Below are 17,227 nucleotides of genomic sequence, written 5' to 3'. Positions count from 1 at the left end.
CATTGTGTTTAAATGTAATGACAAATAATCGAGATATTTTTCGTCCAACCAGTAGTTTCGAAAAGGAGAGTAAGTGAAATTTGTTCAAACATATGAATAGAAAAGTAACAGACAAGATAAATAAGACTTATGTTTATGTTAACACACCGCAGAATACGGTCACCAATGCGATGATGACACGGTGTTTTACTGTTCATAAACCGACTATTATTGCCAACTCATGTATGATGAATAGAAATAGAGGTAAATCAAAACAAATCGAATATGTGTCCGGTTCTGAAGAAGTTTAATCTACTTAAAGCTGTAAATTAGTTCAAAAATAGAGTTGTTTCAGTGAATTGTAGGCTTCTGATATATTGTAAGTAAATAAGTGTTAATAAGTGTGATAGAAATAATTATCGTTGAACTCTAATATTGAAATGAAATTGTAGATCGTTGCGGGGGAGAATTGGATGATTGGATTCGCTCGCGTGTAAGAGGAATTTGTAAACCACTTATTGTAAGTAGATTGTAGTTGAAATTGTGTTTGATTATTTTCATAACGTAAACCAATAAATTTTAGTTTTAGCTGCCACGAATAAAAACGAGCTGCTCAAAAAATTGGTTCTTTACCCGAACAAACTAAAAAATAAGTGAACGAGATTCGGGCAGAACCCTCAAAACGCGATGTTCAGTCCAAATCTCCAGCTGGATTGTAATAAAACATCCTGCCCGTCATGTGGATATGTGTTGTCAAATGATGATGCAGTAGTTGACTGCAATAACTGCCATCGTCGACATCACATAAGCTGTGTCGGGATGTCAATTCATGTCGAAAAAGGTGAATGGTCATGTCCATCGAAGAAGTGCCAAAAAGCGATGAATCTAGAAAGCACTCATGACAGGTCGAATAAGCCAATCAGTGTCCCCGGTGAAGGAATGCTCTCTCTGGAAAGTAGATTGAAAGCACTGGAAGAGAAGAGCATACGGATGGAGCAAGAATTGGAGGAAGAGATGGAACTGAAGCGAAAAGAGATGCAGATCAAGAGAAAGATTATCGAAAAACGGTCCCTTATGGAGAAAAACTTGCGCGACGAAGAAGAATTGAACGAAAAGCTGTTACAGGAAGAGATACTACAGCAGCGGAAGGAACAGTTGGATCGGATGGTAGTAAGACAGCGATTGTTTGATGATGCGACAGGAAGTCTAGATAAGGAAATGCGTAAACTCAACAGCTATAGCAAGAGGAAGAAAATGTTGAAGGAGGTCCCTGTCACCAGTTTCGATGCACGTGAAACAATGGACGATTCCGCAGAAGCTTCGCTTGATGGAAGAGTACCATCAAGAAGCAACCCAGAATATGTGCTACCGGGAAGAAAGATTGACAAACCAGTTCAACATGTGTTGGGTCACAGATGTTCCACACCAACTAAAAGACAATTAGCAGCGAGGAGTGTTTTGACTAAAAAGCTACCTACTTTCTCTGGAAAGTCCGATGAATGGCCGTTGTTTTACGGAGCCTATCGTGCATCAAATGAAGCCTGTGGGTACTCGGATGTTGAAAATCTAGTGCGGCTGCAGAAGTGCTTGAAAGGTCAAGCACTGGAGATGGTACGTGGACAGCTGCTCCTACCCAAATCTGTACCACGAGTCGTTGAAAAACTGCGCCAATTATATGGCCGTCCAGAACAGATTCTACATAATCATTTGGAAAAGGTTCGCACTCTAAAACCACCAATAGCCAATAATCTGTCCAGTTTTATTCCATTCGGAACGGCAGTAGAACAGCTCTGCGAGCATATAGAATCGGCAGATATGACTCAGCACCTGCTTAATCCACTTCTTATTCAAGATCTCGTCGAAAAACTTCCAGATAACGACAAGCGAGAGTGGATACGATTCAAACGCCGAAATAAGGAAGTTACGTTGAGAACATTCACTGATTTCCTATCCGAAATAGTGTCAGATGCATGTGAAGCGAACGTCAGGCTGGATATTGACATGAACTCGGCTGAGTCACAGAACTGCTTATCAGGAGGAAGGCTTGAAGGAAGGATTGATGAGAGTGACGTCGAGCAATCAAGCGGTGAGGATTCAAGCGATGGAAATTCAAGCGATGAGGAGGATGCTGAGGGTCACAAGGAAAAAGAAGGTTCAAGGTTTGGGATGGATGAACAAATGAAGGTTAAATCTGGCAACATGTGCGCAATTGGTACCAGCGCACACATTCGGACATGTGATAACATACTGTTCCGAATGATTCACGTAAAACTTCATTGTGGCGAGAAAAGTATCACAACACTGGCATTACTGGATGAAGGATCCTCGCTAACGCTCGTGGATAAAAAATTAACAGACCGGCTTGGAATGCAAGGCGTTCCTGAACAGCTCACGATTGGGTTACAGGAGGAGTTGAACGAGTTGAAGAAAAATCGAAGCGGATGAACTTGTGGATGTCAACGAACGGAATGACAGAAAAAGTGTTGTTGAAATCTGCGCACACCGTTGAAAACCTTCAATTACCAACCCAATGTCTAGATGCTGAAAAGGTCTCACAGCGTTATCGTCACATTAGAGGATTACCAATAACCTCTTACAGCGGTCGGCCAGAGATTCTTATAGGAATAAATAACATAAATGTGTTTGCTCCAATCGACGCGAGGGTTAATGGGGTGGATGAACCAATCGCAGTGCGCTGCAAATTGGGTTGGACAATTTTTGGACCTACGGGAGCATTGGAAGTGAATTGTAAAAACTATAATGGGTTTCACCAGGGATTATCACTCGATGAAACTCGTAAGTCTGGTTTAAAAAATCAACCATGTTCACCAATGCGACAGGACACTCATGGATGTTTGCATACGGTTCATCCGTCCAAACAAAAGTTTAAACAACATCCAAACAAACTAGCTAGTAGGCAAACAACTACTTGTCGAGGTATAGAATATTGTAGGAAAGAAAAATCAAACACGAATGAAAAGAAAGTAAGAGACGGCCAGAAAGTAGAGCAACAATCTTTTGTTACTAAAACTGCGGTGTCGAAGGTTCGTAGTAAATCCACGTGTTCCGAAGGAATCACGAGATGTTACGGGTGGGGGTTTGTTAACACACCGCAGAATACGGTCACCAATGCGATGATGACACGGTGTTTTACTGTTCATAAACCGACTATTATTGCCAACTCATGTATGATGAATAGAAATAGAGGTAAATCAAAACAAATCGAATATGTGTCCGGTTTTGAAGAAGTTTAATCTACTTAAAGCTGTAAATTAGTTCAAAAATAGAGTTGTTTCAGTGAATTGTAGGCTTCTGATATATTGTAAGTAAATAAGTGTTAATAAGTGTGATAGAAATAATTATCGTTGAACTCTAATATTGAAATGAAATTGTAGATCGTTGCGGGGGAGAATTGGATGATTGGATTCGCTCGCGTGTAAGAGGAATTTGTAAACCATTTATTGTAAGTAGATTGTAGTTGAAATTGTGTTTGATTATTTTCATAACGTAAACCAATAAATTTTAGTTTTAGCTGCCACGAATAAAAACGAGCTGCTCAAAAAATTGGTTCTTTACCCGAACAATTTATTTACTTAATCAAGTAAGCGGTGTTTTGTCTATTCAATTGAATATGAAAGTAACTACACAAATCTAATTCACAAGTCCTCACGGTTTATTTATTTATTCTAACATTGTTGGATTGCGGAAAGTTCAGATTAATCAAGAACATGTGCGTTTGTCCACTAATCGTTGAGATTGGTATTCTTGCGAATGAAAGGAATATTAATAAGCTTTTGCTACAGATATGGTTTCCATTCTCAGATGTACTAATTAACTAACTAGAAATGAAAAGGATTATAACTCGTAGAAGAACATATTTAAAACATTGATTTTGTGAAATAAAATAGCGCTACTAACAATACTGTCTGATTTTGAATTACAGCTAAGAGATAAGAGAATACTACAGTTATTCTGGCATATTTCTCCATAGAGAAACACAGCATAGAAAAAAAAGAATCTGGTCCGGTTCTGTAGAACGAATTAAGAAAATTTGTGAAACTTCGTTTCATTTCTAAAGTGAGTTGAGGGAATAACGAATAACAAATGCATGTAAAGGAAACACTATGAGTGCTTCCGGTCTACATCTGAAACAAAAGAATTTATATTGAAATAGGATTTCCTGGTCCGTTCCTGTAAAAGGAACTCAAAAGATTGAGAAAATTCGGTCCATTTCGATGATGAAATGAAGGAATAGCACAATTCTCCAATTCCGTTTTTGGTTGATCAGTAGAGAGTAAAGGGAACATTGATTCCGGTCTACATCTCCGTATGAAACGAAGGGGATTAGTAAATCTCAGTCCGTTTCTGTCAAAGGAACGAAGGGAGATTGTTGAAATTCGGTCCATTCCAAATAGAGAATGAAGGAACAAAATACAGATCGTCCGGTCCGCTCCTTGGTAAACAGAAGAGAGTAAAGGGAATACTGATTCCGGTCTACTTCTCCATATGAAATGAAGAGGAAAATGTTCCTGGTCCATTTCTGAAAAAAAGAACGTAGGGAGATCGTTGAAATTCGGCCCGGTTCAAGAATGAATCGAAGGAATAAAACGAATCGTCCGGCCCGTTTCTTGGAAAGTAAATTGCGAAATAAAAATAATTTGACGGTTGACACAAGAGAAAACAACACCATATTGACCATAAAACGAATCTATGCTTAAATCAATAAATTTAGCAAATCAATAGTCTACTATAAGAGTCAAGTTATTAATTTGGTTAATGTGACTCTTTATTTATATATGACAGTTAAAATTCTAAGTCTCATTTCAGCAAACCATTGAACAGAAGTTCAAGAAAACAAGAAGTATTATTCATGATTATAATCAGTTTATTTGGAAAAATGAGGGAGAAATATAGAAGTGATGGCTAAGTATAATGAGAAAAAAAAATATACATAAATATTGGTGTTCAAAGATTAATTAATACTTCTTTTCACCAGATTCAAGAACTCTCATCTTCATCTTTAGCGAGCCTCATAACAGGAAATATGATGTAGAAGATTCCAAGGATGATGCAGATTAATGCAAATTTATAATTAGCCCCGTCAGATAGTATTCTGGAAATTAGTCAACCATAATTTCATAAAACATTATCTGTAGATACACACATGGTTATAATTAGAATGAAATAATGTAAAATTAATATTAAAATTTTATTAAAGATAAGGAGAGATGTAGTAGGCTATGAATGAGGTAGGATGAATAAACGTCACTTATGTATAGAAATCCAAAGCTACCAAATGTGTTTTACTGAACACTACATTTATGTTGCTGTATATTAAAATTAATGATAATAAGGCCCTAAGTATCATTAGTAATAGTACTTGTAGAAATGCATATTGATATCTAAAATTGTGAAATAATTTACCAAAAACAATTTTTGAAAAAACGTAAAAAGTGCGTTTAAACGAATTTTCCTCCAGAAGTTTTATGGTTATTATCTGATAAAATTAAAACGAATAGAAAAGAATTCTTGGTTACTCATGCAGATAGTATATTAGGTGAGTGTCTACCAAAAAATATACCAATAAAACACAGATCACCTTCAAGTAGAGTGTACCGTACATAAATCAAGTGCGTTTAAACGAATTTGTACCACTGTATGTGACTCGACCCTCCGGGCCTTCAATCAAAAAGTCATTTTTGGAGTGAACATATAGCCAATAGCCAGCCTTTCCGGTGCACTTGGTGTACGAGAAAGGCAAGGCTCAGGTGAGATTTGAACTCACGACCCTTATTCGCTAGACAAGTGCTTTTCCAACTAAGCTACCGAGCTAATTAATGACACGGCATTCTAGTTGCCAAAAGGTAATTCAAATCTCATCGATCATGCTTCATTTGTTCTTGCACATGTTTGTCAAAAACCATAACTTAATATCTTGAAAAAAGCATGTCAAATTTCATTTTTTCAAAAGATTGAAGAAGATTTCTTTGATAATCATAAGTAAATTTTCAGTCAAACTAATCAATTGCTTACGAGATCATCCTTCCTAGGTCCTACGAGAAACCGTAGCTTTTCGATTAGGATTTTGTAGAATATTTCTCGCGCTTAGTTCAAATTCAGTTCTCGGAAGAAGTTAAACATCTTGGGGTAACTTTGGACAAAAGACTGAATTGGAATTCACATTTAAACAATGTTTTAACTAAGGGTACGAATGCCCTTTGGGTCTGCAGCAAAGCCCTAGGAAAAACCTGGGGTCTTAGACCAAACATCATTCACTGGATTTATGTTGCGATAGTCCGGCCTAAGATTACTTATGCTTCACATGTTTGGTGGCCCAAAACAAACGAGGTAACCTCTCAAGGGAAGCTAGGTAAGCTACAAAGACTTGCTTGTATATCGATTACAGGAGCAATGAAAAGCACTCCATCAGTTGCTTTTGGATGCCCTTCTCAATATACTGCCTTTGCATCAATTTGTTAAACTACAAGCGGCAAAAAGTACCCTGCAGTTTATCCGTTACAATAATGTACTAGATGGGGATCTTGTGGAACATTTGAGGATCATCAAAGACTTCAAATTAAACATGGACATAAAAACAGTAGAAGATTGGATGATAACGAAGACCAACTATGATGTTCCCTTCAAAGTGGTGAAACCATGTCGCTATGTTTGGGATGCTGGTGGGCCAAGTTTACGTCCAGGTTCTATTGTATTTTATACTGATGGGTCCAAGATGGGTGAAAATACAGGAGCCGGTGTTTTCGGCCCTGGTATCAGTAAGGCTATACCAATGGGATGCAGTCCCACTGTATTTCAAGCAGAAGTTCAAGCCATTCTAGAGTGTGCCAACATTTGTCTGAAAAGAAATTATAGGTTTGCTAAGATCTGTATATTTTCGGACAGTCAGGCGGCTGGCAATCAAAGCTAGTGTGGGAATGCACAATTTCTCTGAAGCAATTGGCCAGTAGGAACGAGGTAACTTTATACTGGGTGCCCGGTCATTGTGGAATTCTGGGAAATGAAAACGCCGACAATTTAGCCAGACAGGGTGCGCCATCAAGCTTTGTAGACCCTGAACCTTTCTGTGGAGTTCCTGAGTGTGCTCTTCGGATGAAACTAAAAACTTGGGAAATGTCCACGGTAGAATCTAATTGGAATGCCACGGATACATCCAAGCAAGCGAAAAGGTTTATAAAACCCAGTGCAGAAAAAGCCAGGTCCTTATTAAATCTAAACAAAAAAGATCTCAGGGTAATTACTGGTCTGATGACTGGTCACTGCCCGAGTAAATATCATCTAAGTAAGATTGGAAACATCCAATCCTCCGAGTGTCGTTTCTGTCACACGGAAAACGAAACTGCTGAACATTTACTCTGCAACTGTGGAGTACTATCCAATCAGAGATTGGCGGTTTTTGGTAAAGGGTTTCTAGAGCCCTTGGTAATTTGGCGAAGTAATCCCAACAGGGCAATAAACTTCATAAAACGAGTTGTGCCTAGTTGGGATCAGGTGTTACATCAACCATTGCACATTGGGCAAAATCAAGCCCAAAGGTGGAAAAAATTAATAACTTTTTTAATACAAGACACTATGTGACCATCAATGGATTATTCGAAAGCAAATTTTCTCAAGAATTGGTTGGTGGATGATATATGTACGGGCATCTTCTCTGAAGCGAGTTATAGTGCCCGTTTTAACCCAGTTCCTCCTAAAATTTGTGAATTTCTGTTGTTTTACGGCACTTGTTATGATTTTAATGATTATTTCGCTGAGATACTATCGCCCCACTCCCATTGAGTAACGTTACATACAAAAAGTTATTAAAATGTTGGAATTTTAGGGTGTTGTGGGGTCAATTAGGCAATGGTTTATTTTCAAGGTAGAAATTCATTTTTTATTTTTATTTATGATTTTTCACGTGACAATAACTAAATAAATGATCGAATACACATGGTTTATTCCTAAAGAAACCATTTTTGGCGAGTTTGATCTTAAATTATTGGTTATATTAAAGTTTTCCGCATACAAATATGAGTAGTTCCCATCATTATACCACCGATTCCAAACATTTCCAAACGATGAGCCATTGCTTATATACTCCAAAAATATCCTAAATGTTGTTTGCGCATAGCCTCATAGACGGGAGGTGACGGCAGCATATAGTTTTGGAGCTTAGGTTGCCCAAACTCCCCTATAAACTTTATTTTTATTGTTTTTAAATTAAAACAACTTCTGCTTCAAACTTCTATGCATGATATGAGTTAATATTGATGAAGTGCTAACGATCAAACGATCAAAAAACGATCAAATCTGACTATACATGTCAGAACAATTATGAAGCTTTGTCTGGAGTAAAACAAAACCGGCTATTTTCTGTGCTATTTATATATAGCAGTGTGGCAGCGAGGACATCATCGGGACCGGTGGATACGGAGATCGGGAGTTCGATTCCAAGTAGCGGCAAGTACTATAATTATTCAATTTTCAAAGCGAGGATTCCAGTTCCACAGGTATTGCGTCACGGTATCCTTAACCTAATTATATTTAATCGATTAATTTGGTGATGCCGTATAACTATTATTTAACAACTGCAAATTGGCTGAAAAAGGGCCTTCTCAAGATGTTATTCAGTTAGTGGTTACATAGGAGCCGAGAAAAGAGCTATGATTTCGTGGCATACATAGAAGCTGCTCGCACAGCATATACATGTGGATTGAGTTCGCCAGATTCATTGGTATAGGGCTTGCATAGAAGCTTCCGTCTATATATACAACACAGTAACTCAGCATCAAGCCGTATTGAGAACGCTTTGTTGACGTTTACATTCACAATAAATGTTAGTTGGGATGTTATATATGCGCTGCAGCAGCGCAAGTTTTGGTTGCATAGAAGTCAATTTGACGTTATTCTAACAATGTGTTTTTAACAACATAATTACTTCTACACAACCAAAATAAATTAAAAAAATGCTTTATTTATCACTTCCTAGTTTCGATAAACATCTCAACAGCTCAAAGTATGTCAGCTTTTACGAAAATTAAACTTTTTTTACTTTTCTTTTTATTGCATCTACAATACAAACCTATAAATATATAGTTTTAGATTTCACCAGAAATTATGAAGGGGAGAGGTTCCTTCTAGAATTAATACTGGAACTTTTTAATCAGTTCCTACAGAAATAACTAAATTCTTGCAAATATTTTCTATTTATTATTTTGCAATTGTACTAAAATTTTCAAAAAAAATAATGATTTGACATTGTTATAGTTCCATCTACAAATTGCTTTAAACATTACGCCTAGAATACCTGCAAGCAACTCACTCTGATATTTCATCACAATCTCATTAGAACCTCTCGTAGATTTTTGCATAAATGCGTCTACATATACTTTACCAAGAGTTTCCTTATAGTTTGCACCAGGAATTCTTCCTGAAATTTGAAGACCATTTTTTTTTTCAGACATATATCTTCAGCATAATTAGTTACAGAAACTGGAAAATTGAAGAAATGGCTCAAATAACTTTTCGTAAAAACAATAATAATAATAGTAATAATTGGCATCTCAATTAATGATCCATTCAAAATATTTCGTTTTACCAAATCAATTTTGATAGCTTTAAGCATTTTATGTCAGTATGCATGCAACTTTTGGAGGGTGACTTGTATGGGCAATATCGTACCTAACATAAATCGCTTAAAATTATCAAATTCGATTTGGTAAAACGAAATATTTTGCATGGATCGTTAATTTAGATGTTAATTCACCAATTTATGATTTGATTGATTAAAAAAAATATTTTTGTAATTACGTTGTGAAAAGTTGAACATTTCAGTTGGCTGAAGTATGCTGAAATGGCCTACTTTTCACACCTAATGCAAGTGTGCCGAAAAGTACTACTTTTCGGCATTCTTAAGAGTGCTGAAAAGTAGCTCTTTTCGGCACTTTTGCTCGTACGCACTTTTTACTTACCACCATGCCTTCCGTAGATTCAGCCTCTGCTTCTACATCTACTGAGCAGCTTGAATCCGAATCAGGATGATTTCAATTCGGATTCGAACTACAAATCAAGTGTAGGTAGAGGCAGCTGCTGAATCTGCTTTTGCTTTTGCCCGCGCACAACTGTTTGACAACGGGAGCTCGATCGTTGGTGACGCCTACTACACCAGAGCCTACCTGATCACACGAAAAACTACGCCGACACGCATGAGCGCGCGCACGTGGTTCCTATTGATACATGTTTGTGTAGCTAGATGGGTGTTTTTCGTTATTACAAAAAACTTTGTATGCAACTCGTTGCAAAACTCGATTTTTTCAGCACTCGTCGTATTTATCCAACTCGGCAAGCCTCGTTGGATAAATATACGACTCGTACTGAAAAAATCATCATTTTGCAACTTGTTGCTTAAATAACTATTCCAAGCTTAATGGCTTGCAGTCAAAAAAGGCTAAAACCGCATATTTTACCCCATAAATTGAGGTATAGCTCAAAATTGTGACGTGCTGGAGCAAATCTGAAGCCGGATTCGGATTCAGCGGCCCAAAATTTGTTAGAGACACATAAGTTTGCTCTTGAGACAGACCAAAAGTTAATTTTTGTTACGCTGTGTTATCTCAAGCAGGGATGGAATACGATTCAAAGGTTTATAAAAAGGCTCTATTGTCAAAAGTAGTTGCGCCTGAAATATCAATACAAACTATACTAGGACAAATGTGCTGAAGATGCTATGCCCCAAATTAGACCTCGACGACTGTGTTAATCCTTTTACGATAATAGGTTTAGCAACTGCCGAAGCACTTCCCACTTCCCCTATTAAGAAACCCATACCCCAACCCTAAATCCAAAAACATACATAATAACCGAATGTCTAACATAAATTCCCACCAAATGCAACTCAATCTTCCAATTCTTTCCATGGCCTAGTCCCAGATCCACCAACAAATCATTTTCCGTTCGTTTTGCCCATTGAAGCCGCTGATGCTGCTGCTGCTGCCGAAATTGTTATTTTTTTCTGGAGCATTTTGTTAAAGCTCCATCATCATAACCCTGTTGCATACCCACTGCTCTCTGCATCTGCAACACATCTCACTCACTTTGAATTTGCCGATTATTTCCAGCTTCGCATATTCCACTTGTTGATCGCGATCTTTTTTTTTTTTTTCACTCTCTGTTTTCCGTATATGTTTCTTTCGGTTATTGCTGTCGATTAGATCCAAAAGCACCAAAAATTCGCACTTGTTCGCTTCCACCTTGTTTCCACGTATTCTTCAATCTATCATTCGCATCTCATTCGATTACGAAACCATTCAAAGCATTCCAGTTATTCTGCCAATAAACCACTCGTTTTCTCGGTTTTTTATTTTGCTTCCGATCACCGCGCACTCCGTTCTCTGATCGGTCGATCGATCGAATCACTTTGCCCCAAAAATTTCTTTCACTTGTTTACAAACTTCTTCGGCTGCGATGCTTCAACTCGGTATGAACTCCTGGTAGCAATAGTGCATTTCTCCGCAAATCCCTTTCTTGCAGCAAACACTTCCACTCCAAAATCCACACAGCACAAAGGTACGCGAATAAGAATTGCACTTGATCCAATTCGGCTCTTCTCAACCACAGCCGTGCACTTCTCGATCGGCCAACTAACGCGACACACGTGGATGAAATTCAAACTTTTCACTTATTTTAATTCACACAGGCTCCAGGGTGCGCGAAAGCCTTTCTCCTCATTGATATGCGCGCGCGCACAGAGCACAGCCAAAATCCGCACACTCGCGCAATGTGTGTAGGTATCCGAATCGCTCCAGCTTCAGTAGCAGCACAGCACAGCACAGAGAGGTTGTATTGCAATTGCGTTTACTTGATGCGCGTAGATCACCGAAAGACCGGGGACAGTCAGACCTCAGTATTACCAAACCGTTCACCTGAAGGTTCGAAATCGAACTAAAGGTGAATCGGCGCCCGGGCAGGCACAAGTCCTACCTGCGCCGTGGTTGGTTTCCAACGATGATCATCGCTGTGTGGAATTCGAGCAGTTTTCGATTTCTCCTTCTCGCGATCGAGTCGAGTTTGTGCCTGGTTGTCGTGCCACCACACGATCGCCTAGCTGTTTGAACTCCTCAAGCAAGCAAATGAGGAAGGTGCGCTCCCAGAAGGAATTCGAGAGAGCAAACGATCGGAGCTGGAAAGCTTGTGGATCACAGGTGTGCTTTGAGCGTAGGCTGACGCTAGGCAGCATGGTTGCGCCGTTCGAGCGATAGGTGCAGGAGCTCTGCCTACTCCATACGCATCATGGCCAAACATTCCAATGCGCCTCTGAGAGCGAACAAGTTGATCAGTAAGCACGCGCGTACATCAGTTTCTCTTGAATCCGCGTTTTAAGCTTTCGGGAGAATGTTTTGAACTTACTGCGCACGTGGGAGAGAATGCTGAACCGAAAGAGAGAATTCTGGCAGTGTTGGGAAGCTTCGTTATAATTTGTGCCATGGTAGGAGTTGGCTTCTTTTGCCTCCTAAAGTTGAAAAAAAAAAATAGTTATTTCTGCAACAAGTTGCAAAAAGATGATTTTTTCAGCACGAGTACCGAGTTGGATAAATACGAAAAGTGCTGGAAAAATTGAATTTGCAACAAGTAGCATACACAATTTTATGCAATCATTTTTTCATAGTACTCTAAGGGCTTTTTTACACGGGGGATGCGTCCCGTGTAAAAAAAGAACGTGTAAAAAACCGTGTTAATTCGCGAAACCGTGTAAAAAAATACTGTGCTGATTCGGGAATCCGTGTAAAAAAAACTGAGGGAAATCTGAAAATACTTGAAATGTCCTCACCTTCAGATATCCGAGGTTTGTTTTAGAGAGGAAGGGGGAAAGGGGAGGGGGGGGGTAGTAGTAAGGGTTGAATCTAGGGGTTAGTGGGGAAGGGGACAAGGGATGGGTTATGGGGAGCAAAGTGCATACTGTTTCCAAGGTAGATCGCAGAGGATATTTTGGGGTGTTAAGGACTGTCTAGACGGACGAAACGAAGGATCAAGGAGACTGTCAACACCCTACAGGTCCACGGAGCAAGTTGGTGTAGAGAAAGATGTTCCAGGACACTCAGGAACTTTCGCGAGTAAAGGCTTTAATATCTACGAGCGTAATCGATTGATTATTGTTACATCACTGATACTGTTCAACATCCTACAGGTCTACGGATCATTGTTCTGTAAATAAATAATTTTCAAACATGACCTCCAGTTTTGATCTCCAAGAGCTTCCGCGAGTAAAGGCCAGAAGATCTGCAAACATAGCCAATGGTTTCTTGCTACATTACCGATGCGTTGTAACATCCCAGAGGTCCATTGAGATTGAGCATTGTACTGAAGAGTACTCATTTCTAAAGATATGCTAGGTCTTCCATGAACTTCCGCGAGTTAAGGCCTTAAGATCTACAAGCGTAATCAATGGATTCTTGTTACATTTTTAATACGTTGTAACATGCTACAGGTCCATGAACAATCTTTCTGCAAGGGACTAATTTCCACAGATATTCTAGGTCTCCCAAGAACTTCCATGAGTAAAGACCTGAAGATCTACAAGCGTTATCAATGGTTTGTTTTTACATTACTGATACAGTGTAGCGTCCTACAGGTCCAGGGAGCATAGTTCTTTAGAGAAATAATTTCCAAAAATGATCTAGGACCTCTAAGAACTTCCGCGAGTAAAGGCCTTAAGATCTACAAACGTTATCAATGGTGTGTTGCCACATTACTGATATAGTGTAGCGTCCTACAGGTCCAGGGAGCATAGTTCTGTAGAGAAAAAAAAATCCAAAGATAATCTAGGACCTCCACCTGACGATCTACATGCCGATATAGAGTAGCATCCTACGGATCAAGGGAGCATAGTTCTGTAGAGAAATTATTGCCAAAGATGATCTCGAAGCTCCAATAGCTTCCGCCAGTAAAAGGCAAGATCTACAAGCGTAATCAATGGATTGTTGTTACATTTCTTATACGTTGTAACATGCTACAGGTCCATGAACCATTTTTATGTTTAGAAATAATTTCCACAGATGTTCTAGGTCCTCCAAGAACTTCCGCGAGTAAAGGCTTTAAGGTCTACAAACGTTATCAATGGTGTGTTGCCACATTACTGATATGGTGAGCGTCCTACATGTCCAGGGAGCATAGTTCTGTAGAGAAATAATTTCGAAAGATGATCTAGGACCTTCAAGTATTTCCATGAGTAAAAACCTGAATATCTACAAGTGTTATCAATGGTTTGTTGTCACATTACGAATACAGTGTAGCATAGTTCTGTAGAGAAATAATTTCCAAAGATGATCTAGGACCTCCAAGACCTTCCACGAGTAAAGGCCTTAAGTTCTACAAGCGTTATCAATGGATTGTTGTTACATTTCTAATACGTTGTAACATGCTACAGGTCTATGAACAATTTTTCTGTTAGGATCTTATTTCCATAGACGTTCTAGGTCCTCCAAGAACTTCCACGTGTAAAGACCTGACGATCTACAACCGTTATCAATGGTTAGTTGCCACACTACTGATACAGTATAGCGTCCTACAGGTCCAGGGAGCACAGTTTTGTAGAGAAATAATTTCTTCAAGGTGCTCCAAGAACTTCCATGAGTTAAAGCCTTAAGATCTACAAGCATAATCAATGGATTTTTGTTACACTACTTATACGCAAAATCATACAAGACCATTGAGTATTGAGCTGAAGATAACAAATCTCCAAAGATATTCTCCAAGAACTTCCGCGAGTAGAGGCCTTAAATCTACAAGAGCAATATATGGATTTTCTTCTGATGGACTTCGGACTTAATTTTTAGTACTCGCATTGGTCAAGAATTCAAAAGAGAGATGATTGGGTAATTTCTGTTTGGGTTTGGTCGCTACGAAACATAAATGTTGCTGACTGATAAGCAGTGAATCAAAATTCAACCATCGCGCAACAATAATGACAATGTCGCAACCTGTATTTGTTGCGACAAAACAACCCATGCGACATAAGTTTGTCCTAACTTGAAAATAATGGGATTAACATCGTACACCACGAGTTTAGAGATTTTTAAGCCTTGCATTACGATTTTCGAACGGTAACTTCGATGATGATGACGATGATGATGATGAAAGTGTACCCACCATCAGCGCAAGGATTACCTATGGCTGCAGAATCATTCCCGAAGGGCATGATCTACCTGATGGTTTGTTGTAGCAGGGTGAGTTAAAATCCCTGAATTCCTTCGGTAGTCAACATTAAGTTGCTAGCTCATGACAAAAGATTGGCTACTCCACGAACTTAAGTCCGGTCATCAGTTCATTTAACTCCCTTAGGCTACCCCCCCGTGTGTGTGTGTGAACCCCGCAATATAAAAATGGAAATTATATAATATAATATAATATAATATAATACATAATATAATATATAATTCTAGGTCAGAAGACCGGGTTTTTATAAAAAAATAACTTTATTCACAAATCCTAACTTAATTACATGCACTCACTACACTGACACTAATTGATTGAAATAAAACTTAACTCGAAGTACTGCAAGCAAAGACTAACTCGTTCGATTGAAGATCGAACCCTATTTAATACCTAAACTTGTCCACTCTGCATTATTCGGCCGGCGTAGTCGGGCTCCTCCGGAAATGCTGACGGTGGCTTGGCGACAACGGTGCACCGCGGTAGCGTGATCGATGACGTTGATGGTGGCGTGGTCGCTGTTCGTACTTTGGACCCTTGTACTCAGCATAAATGTGGCGATGCGTTGCATAACTATATATATAATATAATATAATCAATGGAAGGTAAAGTAGGATAGATCGTGACGAGCCCATAAGTACACTGCCGTGAATCGCAAGTCAGTCCCATATGTAAAAAGTAGGCATTGAGAAAATGGCCTCTGAAGTTTTCAAATTCGATTTCCACGCGAAACTCTATAAAATCGCTATGAATTGAACACTTTTGCGATCATCATGAAACTTTCACATATTGTTTCAAACGTGAATACGTAGCAGTGAAAAATATAAAACTGGCTAAAATAGTGTTATGATTTGTACCGGAGGGCGCACAAGTTCGTAATGGGACTGACTTGCGATTACATTTCATTATGGGACAATCTGACTTGGTGTTGTTTTTCAATTTTACTGAACAAACTATATATTTTTTGTACGCAGCTGAAAGATCATCCGAAGAAAGCTCGAAAACGGTCATTAACTCATTTTTGCCCAAAATGCAGATGGGACTGACTTGCGATTCACGGCAGTACAGTAATTCACGCAAAACCTGTGGAATTAAGAGTATCTTCTTCTCGTGGTATGGTCCAACTGGGCTTACAATAAAATCTTTTCTACTGTCTGGTTGTAAGAGTAGTAGTGCGTCAAATACATTACAATTGTTGGCGTTGAAAAATCCATCTACTAGTACGTTATGATGTCCTCTCTCCCAACTCTGGCGGAAAATCCACTCCATTATCCACTCCACCATCTGGTGCGCCATACTGACTGCATGTAGTTACATAAAGTTACATATATTGTTAATATCGTTATTAATTATGATGAAAAATGATATTGAAGTATGCTATAATCAATGAAAGTAATAATAAAATATCATATAACAAAACATTATGTAACGACATGATATAAGGTAGTAGTTTATCTGAATGACTATTATTCGCTGAGATATATCATGACGTAGTTATGTCCATTATCGATCTGTTATACAACTTATTCAAACTGTAATGAAATTTATAGTTAGGTGGTATGTATACCAAATTACAACAATATTTGGTTGTTCAATAATGACTTCTGGTATACAGCAACAAAGATATCTGTTAACAACAGTAGAATTTATTATTAACCCGGGAGCGGTCGCGTCGTGTACTGAGTACACGCACTATGAAAAAAGCTCCCTTGTGGTATATAGCGTGTGCGCGGTGTCGATGAGAGTGACCGAAGACGCGACTGCTCGAGGGTTTAATATAATATTAAGAAAAAAAAATGCTATGATCAATAAATAATAATATTTTTGATAGGGTATGTGTTCCATCAGTAATCTCACGCTCCCATATTCATCCTATTCGAAAACAAGCGATTATGGCACCGATTGATTCCGTTCTTTTTGTTTTCATGCGTGCTCACTCCTAACAAAAAATACAAAAATAAGAAACAAAACAAACAACGCTTCAATCCTTTGTTTTTCGTAGGATGAAAATGGGAGCCACATGCTTAATAAGGGAACCAGT

The 17,227-nt window shown here is 38.6% G+C and overlaps 1 protein-coding gene across 2 annotated transcripts in view; it reads right to left on the bottom strand.

Moving 5' to 3' along the window:
• Positions 1-12,070, bottom strand: part of LOC109413122 (formin-J) — a 401,246-nt gene extending 389,176 nt beyond the window's left edge. Inside the window, exon 1 of one of the 2 annotated variants that reach the window (XM_029857359.2) lies at positions 11,073-12,070. The gene's annotated coding sequence lies outside the window, so the exon portion shown is untranslated. The remainder of the gene's footprint in view (positions 1-11,072) is intronic. The other variant, XM_029857358.2, reaches the window with a different exon arrangement.
• Positions 12,071-17,227: the final 5,157 nt, after the last annotated feature.

This window comes from Aedes albopictus, chromosome 3, assembly GCF_035046485.1.
Source record: "Aedes albopictus strain Foshan chromosome 3, AalbF5, whole genome shotgun sequence".
NCBI lineage: Eukaryota > Metazoa > Arthropoda > Insecta > Diptera > Culicidae > Aedes > Aedes albopictus.
This window is presented reverse-complemented; position numbering and strand designations above follow the sequence as displayed.